Source organism: Schistocerca serialis, chromosome 3 (genome assembly GCF_023864345.2).
Source record: "Schistocerca serialis cubense isolate TAMUIC-IGC-003099 chromosome 3, iqSchSeri2.2, whole genome shotgun sequence".
Lineage (NCBI taxonomy): Eukaryota > Metazoa > Arthropoda > Insecta > Orthoptera > Acrididae > Schistocerca > Schistocerca serialis.
In genome coordinates this window covers 729,789,717-729,813,304 of record NC_064640.1, presented here as the reverse complement: position 1 = coordinate 729,813,304, position 23,588 = coordinate 729,789,717, and the positions used below count along the sequence as shown (strand labels likewise).

The following is a 23,588-nucleotide window of genomic DNA, read 5'->3' as shown; positions in this document are numbered from 1 at the left end:
TTTTCTCCTTTCAGCCCCAGACAATGATTTGACCTCGATACAGTCCAACTTCTCAGTGATGATTTCCTCTTCTTGGATTGGTCTATCAACTGATCCAATTCCAGAAACAGCTTCCATTAGTTCGAACCTCAATGCTTGGGTGTTTTAAGTCTCATCAAATCCCACAGTTTTTGTTTCTCCATTTTGGTACCATGAGATTTAGCCATTTATTTGGTTGATACCATGGTGCTCAGCATGGTTACTTGGATCAGTTGACCAGTAGCCCTGAGACTACATTCATGACACATTTTGCTACATGCCACACACCCCTCAGCATGAATTGTAGTGGAGTTTTGTGAGGCACTCTGCTCATCTGGTTCATCCAGCATAGGAGATTCTGCCATTAGCTACACTACAGCTGCCATAGCCCTCAGCTTCATGCATACACAGAAGCCTTTCTATCTGCATGATCAGTATTTCAACTATGGGGTGGTGTCACCAGAGAAGGGACTCTCATGATACCTTGTGATGAATATGCCAAACCCACCTCGTAAAATCGACAAGTATGCAGGATTTATTGGAGCTGCTGTGGAATCTGTTGCATGTGAGTCAATGAAGGGTGCTGCAAACAAAGCTGTTGAAATAAATGATAGTATGACTGACATACCAGTAGCTTTCGATGGCACTTGGCAGAAGTGCGGCTACAGTTCTAAGAATTCTTTTGCTACGGTGACCAGTGTGTATACTGGAAAGAAAGGTAATAGATTTCCAGATTTTAACCAAACATTGTTATAAGTGTAAATCAGGGAATGAAGAAGGGCATGTCTGTGACAGAAATTATGAAGGCACAAGTGGTGGTAGAAGAGGACCAGGTTGAGGAAGTTGAAACAAAGTTTGCAGACAAGAAATTTTCTGATGGTAAAACCATAAGAGGCAGGCTAACAGACAAAATGATTGATGAACTACAGCAGTATTATGGGATGGCCATTAGAAATAATACTGAGGGTTTGTTGAAAATGAAGCAGGCAATAAGGGCTACCTTCTTCCACAGACTGTCAACTGATGAAAAACCAGTACACCATCTTTGCCCTCCTGGACCTGATTCATGGTGCAATTACCGCAATGCGCAATACTCAAACAGTTCATGCAACCATAAACGTTCCATCCCAGCAGCAGTCATGGATATCATAAGACCTATTTACAGAGACCTGACAAACATGAATTACTGGAGAAGTGTCTGGATGGTCAGACTCAAAATCCCAATGTTTCATTCAGTAACCTTATATGGACTCGCTTACCAAAAAATGTTTTTCTTTGTATGAAGACGCTAAAGTGGGGGTTCAGTGATGCTGTTATTGTTTTTAATGATGGCAACATTGGTAGTGTGAAACTGCTACAGCATATGAGAATTAATCCTGGAGCAAACTGCATCAGGGAACTTGAATGAATGGACAAGGTTCACATTGATAAAGCAGAGTGTGCAGCACAGTTGGCCACGAAGGAGTCCAGAAGGAAGAAAAGAAGAAAAAACTTGGAATAAGATCAAGATGATGATATACAGTGTAGTTCATGGTGTTTCTGAGTGACTAAAAATAAAAATATTAAGCATATATTAAATGAGTTACAGTCTTTTGGAACTTTACATTCACATTTTCTGTTTCCTTTTTCCTAAATCTTGGAAACCACTTTGCGTAAGCATTCATGTTTTCAACAAGTAATAACATACACATCCTGTGTCTACTGAACTAAAAGAAGAACATGATGTTATGTATAATTAAAATTATTTAGGATAAAGTACAAAAAAGTATACAAAATTTTAACTGCATGATTAAAAAATTGTATTTCTGAAAGCAGTGGCTGAAATGCAATTATTGTAGTTTAGTAGACTCAGAAAATACAATTTAATGTCCTGTAAAAGTTTCATGTCAATGGCTACAGTAGTTTCTGAAATACAGGGGAAGCCAAGTCACTAAATTTAACATTGTCGGGATAGGGCGTTCGAACTCCCTTAAATGCTATATCGCAGTTGTCGAAAAACCTAATTAGAATATGATGACTCTTGCATGTCACTATCATTGCATGTACATCTTTGTTACGTGACATAGTTGCTAAGCTGTGTCCCTCACTGAGTGAAGTGTTGCTGCTGTGCACATTCCACTATGAAGTGTTGTCTGAATCCTTGTACCACCATTCGCTGTTGTTGCTTCTGCTAGGCCAACACTGTGTGTTCTGTGTGTACTCACACCAGTGTCGGCTGCTGCTGCACCACTCCTGATTGCCTTCTGGGATTGCTGCTTTAACTTCAGGCATCGTCTGTATGCAGCGGCTTGTTCCAGTTTCTTCTGTCTTCTCTTGGCATCACCTGTCTGGTGGTATCGTTCCAGCTTCTTCTTCTTCTTCTTCTTCTTCTTCTCTGTTGCTCTTCCCTCCATGCCACTAGCCAGCATACTGATTGTTCAAGTAAAGAAAAGGACCCCCAGAACTGTTTCGTATTTTTGCTTGACATTTGGCTGAGTGGGTTCAGTTACAAAAGGGAGGGCGACCCATTCCATTAATATGTAGCATGCTGTTGCCAAATAAGAAAACAGCAAACAATCCTTCCTAATCAGTGACAAACCCTGCACCTTAAAGTAATCTACACTCCTGGAAATGGAAAAAAGAACACATTGACACCGGTGTGTCAGACCCACCATACTTGCTCCGGACACTGCGAGAGGGCTGTACAAGCAATGATCACACGCACGGCACAGCGGATACACCAGGAACCGCGGTGTTGGCCGTCGAATGGCGCTAGCTGCGCAGCATTTGTGCATCGCCGCCGTCAGTGTCAGCCAGTTTGCCGTGGCATACGGAGCTCCATCGTAGTCTTTAACACTGGTAGCATGCCGCGACAGCGTGGACGTGAACTGTATGTGCAGTTGACGGACTTTGAGCGAGGGCGTATAGTGGGCATGCGGGAGGCCGGGTGGACGTACCGCCGAATTGCTCAACACGTGGGGCGTGAGGTCTCCACAGTACATCGATGTTGTCGCCAGTGGTCGGCGGAAGGTGCACGTGCCCGTCGACCTGGGACCGGACCGCAGCGACGCACGGATGCACGCCAAGACCGTAGGATCCTACGCAGTGCCGTAGGGGACCACACCGCCACTTCCCAGCAAATTAGGGACACTGTTGCTCGTGGGGTATCGGCGAGGACCATTCGCAACCGTCTCCATGAAGCTGGGCTACGGTCCCGCACACCGTTAGGCCGTCTTCCGCTCACGCCCCAACATCGTGCAGCCCGCCTCCAGTGGTGTCGCGACAGGCGTGAATGGAGGGACGAATGGAGACGTGTCGTCTTCAGCGATGAGAGTCGCTTCTGCCTTGGAGCCAATGATGGTCGTATGCGTGTTTGGCGCCGGGCAGGTGAGCACCACAATCAGGACTGCATACGACCGAGGCACACAGGGCCAACACCCGGCATCATGGTGTGGGGAGCGATCTCCTACACTGGCCGTACACCACTGGTGATCGTCGAGGGGACACTGAATAGTGTACGGTACATCCAAACCGTCATCGAACCCATCGTTCTACCATTCCTAGACCGGCAAGGGAACTTGCTGTTCCAACAGGACAATGCACGTCCACATGTATCCCGTGCCACCCAATGTGCTCTAGAAGGTGTAAGTCAACTACCCTGGCCAGCAAGATCTCCGGATCTGTCCCCCATTGAGCATGTTTGGGACTGGATGAAGCGTCGTCTCACGCGGTCTGCACGTCCAGCACGAACGCTGGTCCAACTGAGGCGCCAGGTGGAAATGGCATGGCAAGCCGTTCCACAGGACTACATCCAGCATCTCTACGATCGTCTCCATGGGAGAATAGCAGCCTGCATTGCTGCGAAAGGTGGATATACACTGTACTAGTGCCGACATTGTGCATGCTCTGTTGCCTGTGTCTATGTGCCTGTGGTTCTGTCAGTGTGATCATGTGATGTATCTGACCCCAGGAATGTGTCAATAAAGTTTCCCCTTCCTGGGACAATGAATTCACGGTGTTCTTATTTCAATTTCCAGGAGTGTATATATGTTGCGTCCAGCAAATGGTCTCTATGCTGATTGACATAATGCAGAGGTAGATCTGTTCAGTTAGCAGTCTATGGCTACGGCTAATCAAATATTTTGAAAATTATGGCACTCTGTTGAGGAAATATGAACATATGGAGGCAATACTCAAGAACAATGTTTACTGTACTGACCTTTGTACAGTTTGTAAATTTCCCAAGTAGAAGCAACATGCTAAGTATGGAGGAGCGGCACCAGAACTTATTCTAAGTCCAGACCTGAGGCCTGATTTAACATGGGATCCATCTGTTATGGTTGTACGCAACTGACAAACTCTCCTGGATGATGTGTGGCCTCCTTTAGCCCTTGTGGCTGTGGCCACGTCCACATGCTCAGCCGGACAGAGCAGCATGGTCTCACGGGATGTCGCATGTTAAATTCGGCCCCAACCAGCTGGCACCCTTGTGGTGGAATTTGCTATGTATTCTGCAAGCATAAATTGTTCAGTCTGGCTGCTGCCATTGCTTTTTAGTCAGTGTATTGTCCTCATATGCAACAGCACAGAAAAGATAAATCTAACTTAACTTGTAGCAGAAGCTATGACCAGTGTTGTTTAGGTTGCAAAATTCATTCTTCTTCTTGAGTACCTTACCAGGGGTGAAACAAAATCTGGTGAATACCACAGAAATCTCACAATTGTTGGAAAAATTTGGAAAAAAAAGGTGTCTGAATAAATGAAAATGGATACAAATGAAAAAAATAAAAACAACATTCTTTAGGACAAGGCGCCTGCTTACAAAGCCTCATTGATAATGGAATAAACGGAGGAACTGGTGGTACAAATTGTCTCCCTCCCTCTGTTTTTGGGGAAGGTGACTGTTACACATTACCATTATTTTTTGTATCTATTATTTTTGCAATTTTTGAAAGATCTGGTAGTTTTTTTTTTTTTTTAGATTTGTACTATATACAATGACTTTATAAAGTTGAAGCTGTCTATGACCTTTGCCATTATCGTACTATGTCATTGTAGTAAATCAGTATCAGTAATGGGTTCATGAAATTTTTCCAGTAGTTTTCTACATGTACTTCTATGACATTAGAGGGAACAGAAAAGGGCTCTGCTGTTACATTTGTCTCTCTCTCTCATATATACTACTTGATATCTCCACCCTCACTTCACCTTTAGTGTGTCTCACCCTTCTGTCCTCTTCCCTACCCCCATCTCAGCCCCCTGCCACTGTGTGTGTGTGTGTGTGTGTGTGTGTGTGTGTGTGTGTGTGTGTGTGTTTCTTTCTTCCTCTCTGTCCTCGCCCCCACTATTCTTAATTTGAATCAAGGTGAAAGGAGAGATTCTGTTTTCCTCCGCTATCATTAACGCTTGCTTACGTATGTGCCTACTAGTCCTTATAATCAATCTGTGTTTCTGTTTGTTTTTTTGCTGCTTGGATATAAGATGACCATAGGCAATGTAAGTAAGCTGGTTACTATAGCTGAATTCAATTCTTTTTTAGTTTTTACTATGATGGAAGGTTTTGAGAAACTATTTGACTTCATGTTTGATCTTCAACCACATTTGCATAATCAGAGGCATCTTCTTGCTGAAAAGTTTTGTATGTTTTATATTTCTTGTACATTCTGTTTTAGCAAAGTAGTAAACTCGTGACAAATCTGTGTTACTACAGTCATAATTCGATATCATATGCTGATGTGTAAATGAAGCCTACACAAATGTTTGGTAATATTTCTGTTCAATAAAAATCCTGGCTAATTAAAAATTTTCCAAGGCCTGCAATGTTATACTAGTGCCCTCTTCACATACATGCACACACACAGTAAGAAACATACAGTAGAACAATCTGAGTCTGCTGCTGTGGTCCATTTGTTCTCGCTACCTTCCTCATGATTTGATCCGTTCATATAATTTTATGCTAGTTCACGGACATTGTTGCAACTAGGCATTTGAATCCATAATGAAATATATCAACGGCCAGCTGATCATTACAATGTACATTACACTGTTGCATGCATCATTAATATTTCATCTTAGCTAAGGTGCCCAAGGTTGTGTATCAGAAATTTAGTGTATTATTATATTATTTTCCCTAGTTTTAATTAGAAGAGAATTTTATAACTTAAATTCACTAATTTTGTTTATACTGCAATAAATATTTGGACATACTCACCAAATATGAAAAAGTGTACTACCCAATCTAGCATCATTCTGTCTGCTTTCGGAACTCATTAAACATGGACTTATAAAAACAACTCTCAGCAACATGGTTCTTGTTTGAGTTGTCCTCACCTTGCCTTCCTCCTTTGCTGTTCTCTCTGGTGTCTTGTACGGAATGGATAAATTTGCTCATTTACCCAAGTTGCTGTGTGCTTTGAATAATTCCATTTTTACTGTTATTAAGATGAACACTGATAGGAAGATTCTGGAAAATAATTGTTGTTCACAGCTCGGCCAGGAAAGAAAGCTGCAGACTCATCTGGCATGTCCACAAGTGTTATAACATCTCCTGAAAGATTGGGCAGAACAAGGAGTCGGATGTCAAATGTATCTCAGTCCCAACGTAAGTATCTTCAGTTCGTTCTTTCTATTAATTTTCTTCAGTTTCTCTCATTTTATTACTATTAATATATTTGTCATTGTGTGTGTGTGTGTGTGTGTGTGTGTGTGTGTGTGTGTGTGTGTGTGTGTGTGGTGTTGTTGTTGATGATGATGATCATGCAATTCTTGGTATGAGAGAGACCCAAAATCTCATTAAAAGTCAAGGCATATAATAAAACAAATTTTAATAGACGTTAACTGTAAAGTAGTGGGTATATATTTCTGTAACAAGTAAGGTTTTATTTTCTGAAGTTGTTGCTTATCATAGATCAAATTTTTATGGAGGAGCCAGGATGGAAGTAATTTATAGAATTTATTATTTGTTAATACTTAGCTTCAGCTGAAATAAGAATGCATATAAGGATTGTGTTCAAGTTTGTAAGTATAGTAAATGAAACAACAGAGAAAAGATAGCCTTGTAAATGGTAGACAGTTGGTCGAATGAGTTTTAAGGTAACTGTGATAATTACAAGTTCGTATGAGAAAATATGAAACTGTAATGTTGCTGTTCCTGTTCTTAGTACATACCCTGTAAAAGTGTAGTTAATAAATAATGTAAATATTGCTCCAGTATACGAGTAATATGGGCAGGGGTCACTTCCTTCCAATAAAGTGAAGGCTTGTAACTGGGATTTCAGTTCTGGCTACGTAGCACAGTTCTCTGTGTACCTTAAGTGGCAGATTTTTAGGGCAGTCATTGTAGGCAACATTTTTGCATCAACATTGTTCAGTGTTGTCAGAACAGCTGATAAAATTTGATATCAATTGTAAGATTCACACAGATCCCATTAAGAAAATGGGAAGGTGGACCTCAGCAATTACAACTCAAATTAGTGTATTAAGTATCTATGATCTCGTGCAGTGATGACTTTATAGCCACCCCAGTGTTCATGTTGTAATATTCCAGCCAAGTCAGTATGCAGCAGAGTTGATCATTGATCAAAGTAAGTGCATTGTAGGTGTAAGTGTTCACCATTTGTGCACTACTTAATTATCATTGGGAGAAAAAATTACAAACAAACTGTGTTTTGTGTATCTTTATCTTTTGCTTCTGCCTGTTGTCTGAGGTTGGGTTTGGTATGGTTAAATTAGATTACATGTACTTTTCATTCCAATAGAGCCGTAGTGAGGAGATCCACAAGGATGTAGAACATGTTGGAAAACAAAAATACACAGTAAATATTTACAAAGAACAACAGGTATGCTAATGTACCTTTCACAGATCCCAAGTGAAATGGTCCTCATGGATGTGGTATAAGCAAAAAAATCATGAACATATTTTCATTTAAAATGCAATAACAAACTTGTCACTAAATTTATACAGGAGTCAGGTTGTATGTAATACTTAACATTATTTGAGATTATTAGTAACATATACATGTCAGTTAGTTCTACTGAAAAATTCATCAGTGGAGTAGAAGAAGTTGGCTGCCAATAGATCCTTGAGGCTCATCTTAAACTGAACTTTATTCATAATTAAACTTTTAACTATCATCTGCATACTGACTTGCCATTTCGAAATGTTACTGATGAAAGGTCATTGATATCCACAAGGAAAAATAAGGGATCTAAGATGGAATTTGGTGTGACAGCACGTGTAATTAATTCCCAGTTGAATGATAGCTAATAGCTTAATACAATCTCTTTCCTACTGACATCCTTTGTGTCCTGTCCGGGTAGAATTTGAACCATTTTGCAACATTTCCTTTTGACCATAATATTCTAATTTACTGAAAAGAATGTTGTGATTTACAGAGTCAAATGCCTTTGACTGATCACAAAATATGCCAGTAGCCTGTAATTTATTGTCTAATGAATTAAGTACATTCTTGCTGTGTGTGTAGATAGGCTTCTCAATATCAGAACTCGTTAGAAATCTGAACTGTGACTTTGACAAATGTTATTTGTTGTAGGATGGTTAAGAACCCAATTTTATATTAACTTTTCTAAAATTTTTACGAATCCTGGTAAAAGAGAAATAAGATGCAAATTTATCTGTATTTCTTTATCTCCTTTCTGAAACAAGAGCTTAACTTCAGAATATTTCAACCACTCAGGAAATGTTCTGCTGAACAGTAACTTAACAGTTACTAAAATCAGAAGCACACTGTTTAATTAACTTTGTAAATATTTTATCATAACTGTGAGATTTTTTATTTTTAATGGTTTTATGGTGGACCTTACTTATGTAGGTGTAATAAGGATCATATTAATATTCGTCTCTTCTATCACTCCAGGGTTGGACATACGACCTGTTCCAGTCTCACTATCGTTGCCCCATCCGATTTGGGAAATGTTTTTGGTGACATATGAAGTACACGTTCTCTCCATTTTTCTGTGTATAGGATTGCATTTTGGGTTATTGGTTGAATCCTAATTCTTTCCTTATTACTTGATTTCTAATGTTGGCTTTCCCAGTGTAGCCTTTACTGAAGTTATTTGTAAAGACTGGACTGAGATATTCCATGGTAGCGTATTCTGAACATGACAACCCTTCTTTTCAGTAACATTTATGAAATCCTTGTTAAAAAGTTGTGCAACGCTGCACACATCTTGTTACCTGTGTATAATTTGCTATTAATGCTATCTGCTCCTCTTCACCTCTCATCCTAGCAATCTCCTCCTATCTTTTTCTCATAATGCATTTTGTTTCACGGTTGTATTACTATCTTTAATATTTTGCAGCATGTCTTGTAATGAACTATAGCATCAGCATCAGAGCTGTTTTTCCGATTGACGGGTATAGTTTCCTTTTTGTTGTACAAGGCACCTTTATTCCTTGAGTAAACCTTATGTTCTTTGTAGACTTATGTTTAATCTGTACTAGTTTTCGGGGAACACAGATATCAAATAGGGTCAGGACATTATTAATAAAGTGTTGCATTTTTTAATACCTGCCTTAAGCACTGTATACATCACACCAGTTCATGTCTTTGAGGAGTTTCCTAAAATAATCAGTTTCTGGCTGACTGGCTACCCTGTTGAACTCAGATTTAGTGGATTTTATATCCTGTTCAGTAGTAACATTTAACAAACGGAACTGCATGTCATGGTCTGAGAGGCCTTTGACTATTGATTTTGTAACATAATTTTGTTAATTAGACCTTCGTATAAAGATGTAATCAAGGGTTATTTTGAAGCAGTAAGCTACCCTAGTTGGGAAGTTTAAAGTAGGAATTAAGTTGATTGATGTTACTGACTAATAAATTCTTACTGAAAGAGTATTTAAGAAAATCTACATTAAAGTCCCCAAAAACCACTAATGTTAGTGGCTAATAAATTCTTACTAGAAGAGTTTTTAAGAAAGTCTAAGTTTAAATCCATGAAAACCACCATTTTCTCGTCTCTCTCTCTCTCTCTCTCTCTCTCTCTCTCTCTCTCTCTCTCTCTCTCTCTCTCTCTCTCTCTCTCTCTCTCTCCCCCCCCCCTCCCCCCTTTCTCTCTCTGTTCCCCCCCCCCCCCCCCCCTTTGGTTAAATAGGCCAACAAAACTTCACGTTTAATAGCCCAGGAGAGCTTCATGGGGCAATTGAAACATATTTCATCATCTTCTTCTTCATTTGTTTACATCAAATCACCTGTTTGTAGCACAGCTTCTACAGACAGCTCAGACAAAATGACAGATGTTTTCAGACAAGTGGCATATACTTCAAGTAATCGGTTAATCAGACTGATTGGCGTAGTTCCTTTACAGATTGAAAGTGAAACAAAGATTCACTGACCTGGCCAATGAAACCCACTTACTCACTGAATTGGTGCGCAGTAGCTGTATTTTTAGTCTCACCTTTCCCACATTTCTCTGCCAGGGAGCTGGTTGGTTATGTTGCCCTCATCATTTCATCATTCATGACTGGCTAGAGTGGACTGTGTAAAAATTCTGATTTTTTATGGGGGCTGCTGACCGCACAGTTGAGTGCCCTGCAAAGCGATCACCACGACGACAACCACCACCACCACCACCTTTCCCACAAGAATTTTCTTGAAATGAAAACTTTTTAATTTTAACATTAATTTTGACAAAGTGAGACCTGAGAATTAGGGTTACAAATATATAGTATTGGCAATTAAAATCTTGTTCAATTTTACAAAAGAATATTCTGGAACGTGAAAGTCTTTATTATCAGCAACTATTCAAAGACATTATTTTTGGAAAAAAATTGAGAAAAGGTGTTTTCAGTTGAGGTATGTCAAGGCTAATACGAATAACTTTCACCTGTGTAGAAATTTTAGGTAGTACATATTTTGTATGTATCGTAACTTGGTCATATTTTGTTAAATAAACATTTTTTAATAAAATTAACTAGACTGTTACATTCAGGAGAATGGTAGCTAAATACTGAATAATATAATTTATTGACAGTATGTGGAACATATTGATTAACCATTACAATTTAATACACAATAGAAAAAAAATGTAAAGTGTTGTTTGGATTATTAGTTCCTCCTTTTATTTTTAATTACTTACTTATTGTAAAATAAATGATGTGGTGACAAACTTTTATTACTCTATGTTAAGCATAAGTGTTACACTTGACTATATCTCAGAAAGAAACACTTTTATTAGTTACAGCCCATGCTGGATGGAATAATTACTTATATGTGGTCACAATAGTTCAGATATAAACATGGGTATTGACTAAAAAAGTAATGGAAATTTACATACCCCCATTTACATACATTTCTGTATGCAGAAGGAGCTGAGTTCCATTCTTCAATTGTCCTAAACCACATAAGACAAATGCTGGGATGGTTCCTTTGAAAGGATATGGCCAGTTTCATTTCCCTCCATACTCCATCTGAGCTTGTGCTTTGTCTCTAATTGTCAACCCTAATCTTCCTTCCCTATTTCCCATATCTCATTACTCTTCCACCTTACCCTTTAGAGTTCATTCCTGTTAGTAGTGCTTGCATCCTCTATGGCATGGAATGTCTCACAAAGAAATTTTTGAGCAGCTGAAGACTGTGTACTCTGTGAGTGGTTACACAGATACATACTCTTCTGCCCTACAACTTATAATGACAGTGGAACTACGAGGGCGGTTCAGAAAGTAACCTCCGATTGGTCACAGTGCGGGTTGTGGGGGGAGTAGCGACGCCATCTGTGCGTTCACGCACTCAACAGGTCAGTCGGCATCAAGCCGTGGTCGAGTCAACGTCGCATATGCGCTAGTTTAGTTTTTGTGGCAGTTTGAAATGTGTGCTGCAATAGAAAACCCCGCCAAATGTGAAGTGCGTGCTGTCATAAGGTTTTTTACAGCCAAAGGATATTCTGCAGCAGCTATTCATCGTGAGCTTTGTGCCGTGTACAGACCAAGAGTTATGAGTGAAGGAGTTGTCCGTGAATGGGTACGTTTATTTAAAAGTGGACGAGAAAACGTTCATGATGAAGAGAGGAGTGGTAGACCATCATTGGTGACTGACGAACTCGTTCAGACAGTTGATGCAAAAGTTCGTGAAAATCGACGTTTCTCAATGTCGGAGTTGTCTACTGGTTTTCCACAGATTTCTAAGACTCTCTTGTACGAGATAGTGACAGCAAGATTGGGTTACCGCAAGTTCTGTGCATGATGGGTGCCCAAAATTCTTACCGACCACCACAAAACTCAGAGAATGGCCTCTGCATTAGACTTTCTGTCACGTTATGAGGACGAAGGAGAACCATTGTTAAACAGAATCGTGACCGGTGACGAAACCTGGATTAAGTACGTGAACCCTGAGACAAAAGAACAATCAAAGATGTGGGCACATTCAAATTCGCCTACCAAACCAAGAAAAGCCTCGCAAGATTTTTCTGCCAGAAAACTGATGGCAATGGTGTTTTGGGATGCCAAAGGGGTGTTGTTGGTTGAATTCATGGAACGTGGTACGACCATTAATCAAGACGTGTACTGTGAAACAATAAAAAAGTTACGACAGGCTATACAGAACAAACGCCGTGGTATGCTGACTTCCAGTATTGTTTTTTTGCACGATAACGCCCGTCCTCACTCTGCTCGCAGAACAACGGCCCTTCTTGAGTCCTTCAAGTGGGACGTTATCAACCATCCACCTTACAGCCCAGACCTGGCGCCAAGTGATTATCACCTCTTCATGCATTTGAAGAAATGGCTTGGGTCACAGCAGTTTGATGACGACGAAGAGCTCAAAGATGCGGTCACAGGCTGGCTCCAGGCACAAGCGGGTGATTTTTATGCAGAAGGAATTTCAAAGCTTGAGAAGAGATACGATAAGTGCCTCAATCGCTATGGAGACTATGTAGAAAAATAGTGCAAAGATGTAGTTGTAAGATGTATATATTAAAATATTTTTATTTAACTTGGTGTATTTTTTTAAATCAACCGGAGGTTACTTTCTGAACGGCCCTCGTAGAAGAACCTGAGAAGACCACAGCTAATGTGTGTCTTCCACATGATAGTGTATTATCTGGAAAAAAATCAAGTGAGTCCTGCAGAAACACCGAATTAAGCATTTTCTACAGACTATAAAGACACGACAGTTACATGTGACCCTTATTACACACTTCTGAGCAGCAAATACTTATTTCATCAATGATGAGTCATGCCAAAGTTTGTTGCTGTAAGACATCAGTGAATGAAAATAGGAAAAGTAAGTCAACTTTTTGACATTTTCAACCCAAAAATCTAAAAATTAATTAATTGTGACTGTGGTTTCAACTGTAACAAGGTCTAGGAACTCGCACTTTGCTGTAAAGAGCTATCGTTCAACAACAACAAAATGACTTATGATGCAGCCAGGGTTTCAATGAAATACATTATGTATTGATAATTTTCGTGGCTGTAAACCTTGGATGGTGCAGTAACCAGCATGCTAAAAACCATGGGAAACAAGTGGAAGGGGCCATGGATATAAAAGCTATTGTTAGTCTGTCAGCAGTCATTTCATCAGCATATTTGATGATGGGGCAGCTGAGTGTGTGCCTGTGAATTATTCTTGCAAGTTTTACATTCATTGAGACTTTAGTTCAGGCACAAGTACATTTCTCTAGCTGATAAAGTATAATGTAAAATTGTTCTTGTTATGTAGTCATCACTGTAGCCCACACTTTACAAGACCTATCTCTGATTGGATGACAAGCAGGCAACAGTATATGAAGTTATGAGGTGGTTGTGCAGTTTTCCAAGATAAATGGTCTACTCAATAACATTACCGATTTTCGTGCCATGTTAGATACAAGAAAGCACCTTCAGAGTGAGTTTTCATTTAGGGAATAATTGTGAAATCATTTTTACAAACATGAAAACATATATTTGATCTAATATTTCCTAAACCAAATGAAATAGACTTTCATCAACATTCATTGATCGATAAATACAGTTTATTTTCCATAGAAAACATTGTCATTTAGTTGATGTTGAGGATAACATTTTACAAGTAAACATACAGAATGGTATGTTGGACACTACAAGGCATCAAGAGTTGCAGTGTCTGGTGCACTTGCATGTAGACTTCTTTCTTATGAGACTCTACAGTAACAATCATAAAAAACCTAGATGTTTAGTGATTGAGATATCAAGCTGTTACTTTCTTATGAGACTCTACAGTAACAATCATAAAAAACATAGATGTTTAGTGATTGAGATATCAAGCTGTTAGAATGCAAGACATTGCAAGGTTTTAGAAATTTATGACGCTTTTCATTTAAATAATTAAAAACCACAGTTTTGAGTGCCAAATGGATGATTTGTTTAAGTGAAAATGATGTTTTGTTAAATAAAACTCTGGTGCATATGTACCTTTCACATTTTATTTAGTTCTGTGATGATGCTCATATTTTTCCCATATACTGATATAGTTTGTCTTTTATTCTGTAAATTACTTGTAACATTATTGAAAGATGATCTTTTTCTTTATTATTGTTGTTATTTTGTTCATAGCTACAAGCCGCTCAGGGTCTCCGTCTTCCAGACTAAGTTATGCTACCTTTTCAACTACAAACAGAGAAACAGGACATGATGGCAGACAACGTAGACCATCCGGCATCCCTCTCTCGACAGGACCTAGTCGTGAAGCTAGCAGAGAGACTTCGCCAAGTCGTTACTCTTTAAATCTACTTGATCGCTCATTTGGCTCAAAATTGAGGTATCATTGAATTTCTGTTATAAAAAATGTATATTGTTTTTCTGTACTTATCAATGTGTTTATAAGTTAAGCAGTTATATAATTAGCATACTTGCCGTTACTCAAAATAGATTTTTAGTAACTCTTGATTTGTGTTAGCAACATATTTTGTGCATTTGTGTGACCTCGGCTGCTCATCACTTAATAGAGACAGGCTTTCAAGCAATATGAATAGAAAAAAAAGCTCCATATTGTAAAAACCAAGTCAGATAATGCAATGGTTAATACACTGTACTGTCTTTGTCCAGCCATCTAGATTTTAGTTTTCTGTGATTTCTCTAAATTGGTTCATGTGAAGCTCAGCCTACCTCTGTTTTAATTCAGCAATCTAATTTGAGCTATATCCTAAATCTGAAAATTTTATGTTCCTGCCAGTGAATCGGTCATGCTCTGTCTGCTTAATTTTCAACAGTAAGGCCCAGTTTTTTGTGCTTGAGACAGTTGTGGGGGGAAACTTAATTGTCTTCAGAGAAAGAAAATACTGCTGACTGCATGAGACAAATGAAAAATTAAAATTAAAATGAAAAGAAAAGAAAAGAAAAAATCTCTGAGTTCATTTAAATCTGTACAGCAGGTTCATTTCTTTTATTCTCTTGCCTGTGATTGTTATTGTTGTGTCAGTTTCGTAATGTCAGATCACTGAATACATTTGTTGCAATACCTTATACTTTTGTATGGAAGCCTGTTCTAGCCTTTTCCAAGAAAATTGTTTTTCAGTGATACATACACGTTTCTAATGTTGTCTTCCAGTGATCATCTTGCTCTGTTCTCTCTTAGAGGGTCATGCCAATGTCTGGCCATCCTGAATTACGTTTTCTGTGATTTCACTAAATCGCTTCAGGCAAATGCCGGTTCCTCTGACAAAGGGCACGGCCGATTTGCTTACTCATCTTTTCCTAATTGGAGCTTTGCCCCATCTCTAGTGAACTGATTGTTGATGGCATGTTAAAACACTAATCTCCTCGTCCTCATCTCTCTTTGAATGCTACAAAGAAGTTTCTTGTACCATCCACTATTCAGTCACCTGACTAAGTGTCTCACCCACTTCCGTATCATTCCCACATTATCACCATAATTACATATTGAACTCCAGTGTATATCCTCATACATTTGTTAGTTTTCCTGTCTCCCTTTTAATAATTCCTGTCTGCCTCCATAGCTCAATGATAAGCACTTCCAGCTGCTGTATGAAGTACCTGTGGTCAATTCCCAGTACCGCAGGGATTTTTCCTTATTTGTGGAACTAGAACATAATGCACTCGGCCTCATGATGCCAGTTGAGGAGCTACTTGAGTGAGAAGCAGTGGCTCCAAGGTTAAAGGCGGTTGTCTATTAGCAAGTAACTTATACAAATACTTGCTGAGGTGTTTACATTACAACAAAAACGTGCACAAGTTTGCTTTCGCAAGTCACTTGGGCAAGTTTATTTCAGGAACTTCCTGCAAGTACTTGCAGAAGTGTTTCCACATGAGTTTCATCATGAGATAGCCAAGTGGGAATTTACAGTGTCATGTTTAAAAATTAGCCCAGCCACCATCATTGTTGCATTATTATTATTATTATTATTATTATTATTGCTATTGCAGAAAAATTATCAAGAAAAACAAAAAGCAGAGAAAAGGGAAAACAGTTTGGATACAGAGGTGTACATATTTAAATTATCAAGAAACACTATTGAATAAACAAGAATCAAAGAACTTCACTCAGATTAAAAACTATTTGAGAATTTTGTATGCAAGTTTAAAAAATATCTCGTCTATTGTACAATAACATATTCGAAAACAGGACACAAGAATGCTACAACTTGTATCACCAAGAGATCACCTTTAATTAATCTTCAAATTTAATAAACAATATTTATTACTTTTATTACAAAAATAATAAATTCTAAAACAAGATACAAAAATACTGCAGGTTATAAAACCAAGAGATCGCTATTAATTGCTCTTCGATTTTTGCAAGCAGTATTTATTACAAACATTTTTGTTTACTGTAGAATTTAAAGATGACACTACCGTCATTCTACTTCCCCTTTTGGTGAAACAAATTAATCTGTATATTCATTTCACATTTTCTTGGCTGACTGTGGCCAGTTATTTATGTTTAGGGGTTGCACCATTCTCGTTTTGGACACCATGATTTTTGTACCTGGATTCAACACACAAAACTTCTGCAAGTTTGAGAAAAACTTCCAGCAGCCGGCAAGTTCGACAAGTATCTGCTATAAAGTGTTTCCACTAACTTGTGGAAGCTCTGCAAGTTGACAAAAGTAGCTTCTGCAAGAGACTAGCATTTAAGTTAACTTGACAGTGAACACACAACTTAAGAACACTAACAACTGCCAGAGAGCAGTGCTGATACTATGCACCTCCATCACGCATCTGAATGATGCCATTGGCAGAGGATGGTATGGCAGTCAGTCAGTCAGTCCCAATTGGCCTGTGTGGGTGGGAGCACAGACCTTTGCTTGTTATTATTAAATAAGCACCTCCCAATTGCTTGCTGTCCACCCTTCAGTTTTAGGGTTGTTTAGTCAATTTAAAAAAAAATCCATGTTTTGCTGTTATAAGTTGAAGCTACTAATACAGACAAATAGTTAATTTTTGTTTCCTTGGACACCATATGTTTTGCTTTGAAAGTTATAGTTAGACAAAACACTACAGATTGTCTTTGCTCTTCTGCTCAGATGTTTTCTGCTCATGCAGTCCTTGTCTTGAACTGCCCTCAATTTAAAAACTTACCAACTATTTTTCAACTTCATTTGTACAGTTCCTTTTTTGGTGTGTTCTTTTTACATTATTTTAGTCTCACTACACTGTTCTACAAAAAATACTTTTTTTCTATTTCTGAAAAAATACATTGTAATCCTAGTTGTACTTTGAGTGTTGAATTCAAAACTTTTTTTTTTAGGTTTTTCTGTCAGGTATAGTTTCACAATTTCATTTCTCTTTTCTGTTTCTGATATAGCGCAGCAAACATGAGGAGAAATTCGATAAACAAATTCACGTTTTATGATGATATAAGCTCATCACATTAACAGAGGGTGAGATCTAACATATAACACTGTAATCTTTGTGTATAAGCTTTGAAGCTTTTATTTGACATGAGAAATTACAGAAAATTGACAAAAAAAAAATCCATTGTATTGTAATGCACATCAATTTTTTCTCTTGTATTGTGAATCTTTCTTCTCTCGAATGATATGCTAGCAATAATCTCCTATCATAGATGGTACCCACTTCCCTTCATAACACCTTTCTATAGTAGAAAAGTCTTCATGGAATCTTTTGGCATGTTCATCTGATACATCACTACAACTGAAACTTCCTGGCAGATTAAATAGTGTGCCGGACCGAGACTCGAACTCGGGGCCTTTGCTTTTCGTGGGAAAGTGCTCTACCATCTGAGCTACCCAAGCACGACTCGCGCCCCGTCTTCACAGCTTTACTTCTGCCAGTACCTCGTCTCCTACCTTCCAAACTTTACAGAAGCTCTCCTACGAACCTTACAGAATTAGCACTCCTGAAAGAAAGGATACTGCGGTGACATGGCTTAGCTACAGCCTGGGGGATGTTTCCAGAATGAGATTTTCACTCTGCAGTGGAGTGTCCGCTGATATGAAACTTCTTGGCAGATTAAAACTGTGTGCCGGACCGAGACTCGAACTCAGGAGCCTTGCCTTTTGCGGGCAAGTGCTCTACCATCTGAGTTAGCCAAGCATGACTCACGCCCCGTCCTCACACCTTTACTTCTGCCAATATCTCGTCTCCTACCTTCCAAACGTCACGGAAGCTCTCCTGCGAACCTTGCAGAACTAGCTCTCCTGGAAAAAAAGGATATTGCAGATACATGGCTTAGCCACAGCCTGGGGGATGTTTCCAAAATGAGATTTTCACTCTGCAGTGGTGTGTGTGCTGATATGAAAGTTCCTGGCAGGTTAAAACAGTGTGCCGGATCGAGACTCGAACTCGGGACCTTTGTCTTTTCATATCAGCGCGCACTCCGCTGCAGAGTGAAAATCTCATTCTGGATAACAACTCTCTGTGAAGCAGTTTAGATGAGAGACCGTGATATCTACCTTCATAGACATATTGCACCACAGATCTTAATATGTTTTGATCATGTCATTTACTATTGCTTTGTAGTTAGTAGCTCTTCTTCTAAGGAATTTTTCTGACACCATCTCGAAACAGTCCCATGCTGTCTATTCTCTGTCAGTTAAATGTGCTTCAAAATTTGCATCTTTCTGCAGCTCCTTGATTTGTGGGGCCGCAAATACACCTTTGCAGCTGAAAAATGCTGGTAGCTAGATATTCAAACCCACTACCTGTTGGATTCGTGGCCTTTACGAGTTGTTTCATTAGGCCAAGTTTGATGTGAAACAGTGGAAATAGTATATCTTCAGGAGCTACCAGACTTTAATGTTGTACATTCTTTTCGCTCACTTTCCATCTTCGCCTAGGTCATTTCTTTTTCACATAGTGAGAATTTCTGCCTTGACTATCCCATTCGCAAAGAAAACAGGCATACTTTGTGTAGCATTGTTGCAGTCCCAGTACCATAGCAATTACTTTGAAATCTGCATAATTTGCCATTTGTATTCATTGCATTGTAATGAATTTAGCATCCTTTGTACGAATTCGTAATTCTCTTTGGTCAAGCTGGCGTAAGCTACTTGTGTAGAAGGTATTTTATTTCCGTAATGGAACAAAACACCCTCGAAACTTGTTTCAACACATCTGTGAAAAGTCTCCACTCTTGTGAAATATAGGTGAAATTCAGCACTTTCGTTAGGCGAGCAATGTCATTGCAAAATGTCAGTGCTCCGTTTGTTGCAAAATAGGAAATAAAGGCATGTTCTCTGTGCCTGAACACACTGATTTTAGTACTTTGGTGGAGTAGATTGTACTCTTTTAATCTTGAACCAAGCAGCTGTGCCTTTTGTTTACTTAGTCCTAGATCACGTACTAAATCATTTAAATCTGCTTATGTTAAAAAATGTGGTGATGACTCACTTGTGCAGTGATATAAAGGATCATCTGCGATTTCTTCAGTACTACTAACTTCACTGTCACTCCGAATTTGACCTGAAGCTCTTGAAGGTACTGGAAGGCTGTCAGTGTGCTACACTGGCATTCTTGCTGAAGGCAGATCTGGGTAAACAATGTGCCCCTTCAATTTTTAGTTTGTAAAACCCTGAATTTTTGTTGGACAGAAATAACAATCAGTAACGCTGTCCTTGGCTCTCTCCACACCATGGGCACAGCGAAAAATGCCAAATTCTCTTTACCTTTCCACCACTGAATTAGTTTGCAATAACATGTAGCACAACAGAAATGTGGTGCCCATTCTTTATCTTGGTCTCCTACCGCTATTAAAGTAATGTTTATATGCTTTCTTTATGACTGTTGAAATTTTTTCCTACTTCTGACAAAGGTGAACTTCCCTCAGATATAGCAGAAGTTATCTGGCTTATATCGACATCCGCATTTCTGAAAATTTAAAAATACATCTTCAGCAGTACGCCTGTAATACATTAATACTAGAGAACTAGAGAAATGCTGATATGTAAAAACAGTTAGTCAGTCAGTCTACCTTCAGCACCAGGCTACATCAATTTAAACACAGGAGGTTCAACTTCACTCAGAAATATGACAGAGATGGTTACTTGGCACCCAAAACACTCACTCATTAAGACTGACACAAATTACGGCTCACACCACTGTTGTAAACTCAATGCAACTGCCTCTGGGAAGCGTGAAAGTTTACTGCCGAGGCAGCAACTGTCTGTCATCGTTGAAGTTAATGAGGTATTGCAGGTGGTCTTAATTGCATAGGTGTGGCGGGGGATAACCCATTGACTTCTTATTCTTCCCACCTGCTGTTGAAAAAGAAATTGTCACGTTCCATCACTACTGGATGCAAAAGTATACCTGACAACAATATTTTGTTTACATATTTGAATTTCTCATGGTAAACTGGTTTAGAAGCACACACTTTAATATCAAAAATAGAACCCTTGTGAAATAGTGTTATAGATGATTTTAAGTCCTACTTTCAAAATTACTATATTACATTTTCCTACTTGCTGTGGAAGTTTATCCACACTAGAGGTAAACAGTAAATTACAAATTCCAGACATATTTTTGATAGGGGTAAGTGACTTTGATGACTGTGCACTAGGGAATGGCCCAGTGATGGTACTGAAACATGTTCATTTGACAAAATAAAAGTTCAGCTATAGCAGTGCAACTAAAGCAGATTTTTAAAAAATCAATCAGTATGTTGTTATCAGTTAAATGGAGGTTTTCCAGATAACATTCCATTAACATGTATTCACATCTTTGTTTTTGCATGGGGCTACTGAGAATAATGTTAGTGTCATGGAATCTGCTTTTCCAACTTCCCTTTCATTTTGAATTTCTGATTATCTTGGTAAAGTTTAATGGAGTTTTAGCATTGGCATATAACAATTATAGAACAATATGTGTGTTATATCGTGCATCCAAATTACTCATTAATGTAGATAGAGCACGATAAAAGGGAAAGGAGATCAGTATTTGGAGAAGGCTAATTTGGATTTAGAGAAGGCAGAGGAACAAGGGAAGCAATTTTGGCCATGTGCATTGTATTGGAGAGAAGGATGGGTATGAATAGAACAACATTCCTTACAATGGTAAGTCCCGGTTGGAATGTCAATGGTGTTATGAAAAGTATAGATTGCTACTCACTGTGAAGGTGACATGTTGAATTGCAAACAGGCACAACAAAAAGACTGTTACACACTTAGCGGTTGGCCAAAGCCTTCTTTAGAAAAGAAAGGAAAACACACACATTCACACATAAGCCAGGTACACCTCATGCACACATTTGGCAATTCTGGCCAGACTACCTTACGTTTATTTACTTAGAAAATGCTTTTGACAATGTGAACTAGAAGCCACTCTTTACAGTTATGACAAAAATAGAACTTGACTGGAATGCTAGAAGAATAATCAACTGCATCAGAACCAAAGCACAAAAAGTAAACATCAGGAAGGTAGAGGAAGAGTTCAGGATTAGAAAAGGAATTAGACGAGTATGTCCCCTATCCCCATATTTATTTATTATGTTTGTTGAAAAAGTTATTCATATCAAGAAGGAGAAGACAAAGGTGAAAGGATACATTGGATCAGATTTGTTGAATACATCATGACAGCTGCAGACTCTGAAAAAATTTTGAATAGAATGCTACAAGTCCACTCTTGCACACTTAAACTGTGGAAATTAAAAGTGAACCAATTTAAAACAAAAGTAATGCTAGTGCAGAAAAAGTACATTAGGAACTAGAACCGATGTAAATATTGGTGACGTCAAAATTGATTAGGTGAAACAATTTTGTCGTCTTCATAGTATGATTGCAGAGGATAATAGATGATTAATGGCAATGAAGAGGAGGATTGCATTGGCAAAACAGCCATTTATGACTAAGAAAAACATTTGAACCAGAAAAAATATGAATGTAAATGGCAGAAAATCCATTGCAAAATTATTTTAGGGAGTACTCGGCTTTATGGAAGTGAAAGTTGGACTCTGGATAAACTGGAAAGGAAACTGCTGAAATGTGGATATGGCAGAAAAGGCTACAACAATTGGACAGAAAGGAAAACCAACCAGGAAGTCTTAAAGGAAGCAAATGAAGAGGGAAGATTACTAAAGAAAATGTAGAAAAGAAAAAGAAAATTTATTGGGTATGCCATCAGACACAAAATCTTCATAATTAATATTCTTGAAGAGAAGGGGCTGGGACAAGGAAGAGAATGGCCTAGTATGAAGTAGAATGAAATCCCACTTTTCAAGGGACTTCAAAAAAATTATGTAAAATACGGGAAAGTGTAAAATGTGGGAAATAATTTTTAAGCTGTAAAAGTTACATATAGGATACCCCCTCTTGAATCTTCATGCTTTATATATATCTATATAATAGTCATCAAAATGCTTCTCAGGGACTTTTTATTATCTAATAAAAATTTACTGTCCGATAAAAATGCTGATGTAACCTGAACCAATAACTGTCTGGGAAGGAGAAACATTTGATTCAATTTCATACGTCATAATCAATATTTTTGGAAAGCCTGCAGCTGTTATTTATTATTTAAATAATGAATCGCTGCTCCAGTTATGTATTTTTTTCATGCTTAGCTCAATGCATTTCGAGAAATTTTTACTTTTGTTGAGCGCAAATATTTACAGAAGTAGTTTGGGTGGTGTTTGGATATGTGTTGTCTTGCATCTCTTGCACTGTATTCATCTGTCTGAGGTTATCAGGTACTGGGCCTCCTCAGTTATGTAAAAACCTACACGCGCTCGCGCGCCCACACGTACACACACACACACACACACACACACACACACACACACACACACACACACACACACGACCACAGTCACTGGCTGCTGAGGCCAGTCCTCCTTTCTCTTCTTTTCCTGTGTTTCTCTTGTCACCTTACCAACCACACTGACTCTCTACTGTGTCAACTGTCTCCACCGCGCACAACAGACAGCTACAAGACTGCGTCAATTGTTGGTGCAGCATCTCATGTCCCACATTACTCCCACTGATATTAATCCTATACCTTCAAATTGATCTCTCTTTCTGCATCACTTTTGCACATTTTTGAGTGTTATTTCCTGTACCGTCCTGTGCCACGTGAACTTGTATCTTATCCTACCAACCCCTCCCCACCCCTAACGCCTTCTCCTCTCTGTTCCAGTACCAACTTCACCTAATCTATTCGCATCTTCCGTCTCCCTCCTTTACACTTATCCACCCAC

The 23,588-nt window shown here is 38.8% G+C and overlaps 1 pseudogene; it reads left to right on the top strand.

Annotated features, from left to right (window-relative positions):
* LOC126471164 (CLIP-associating protein 1-like) overlaps window positions 1–23,588 on the top strand; it is a 245,149-nt pseudogene that overhangs the window by 146,928 nt on the left and 74,633 nt on the right.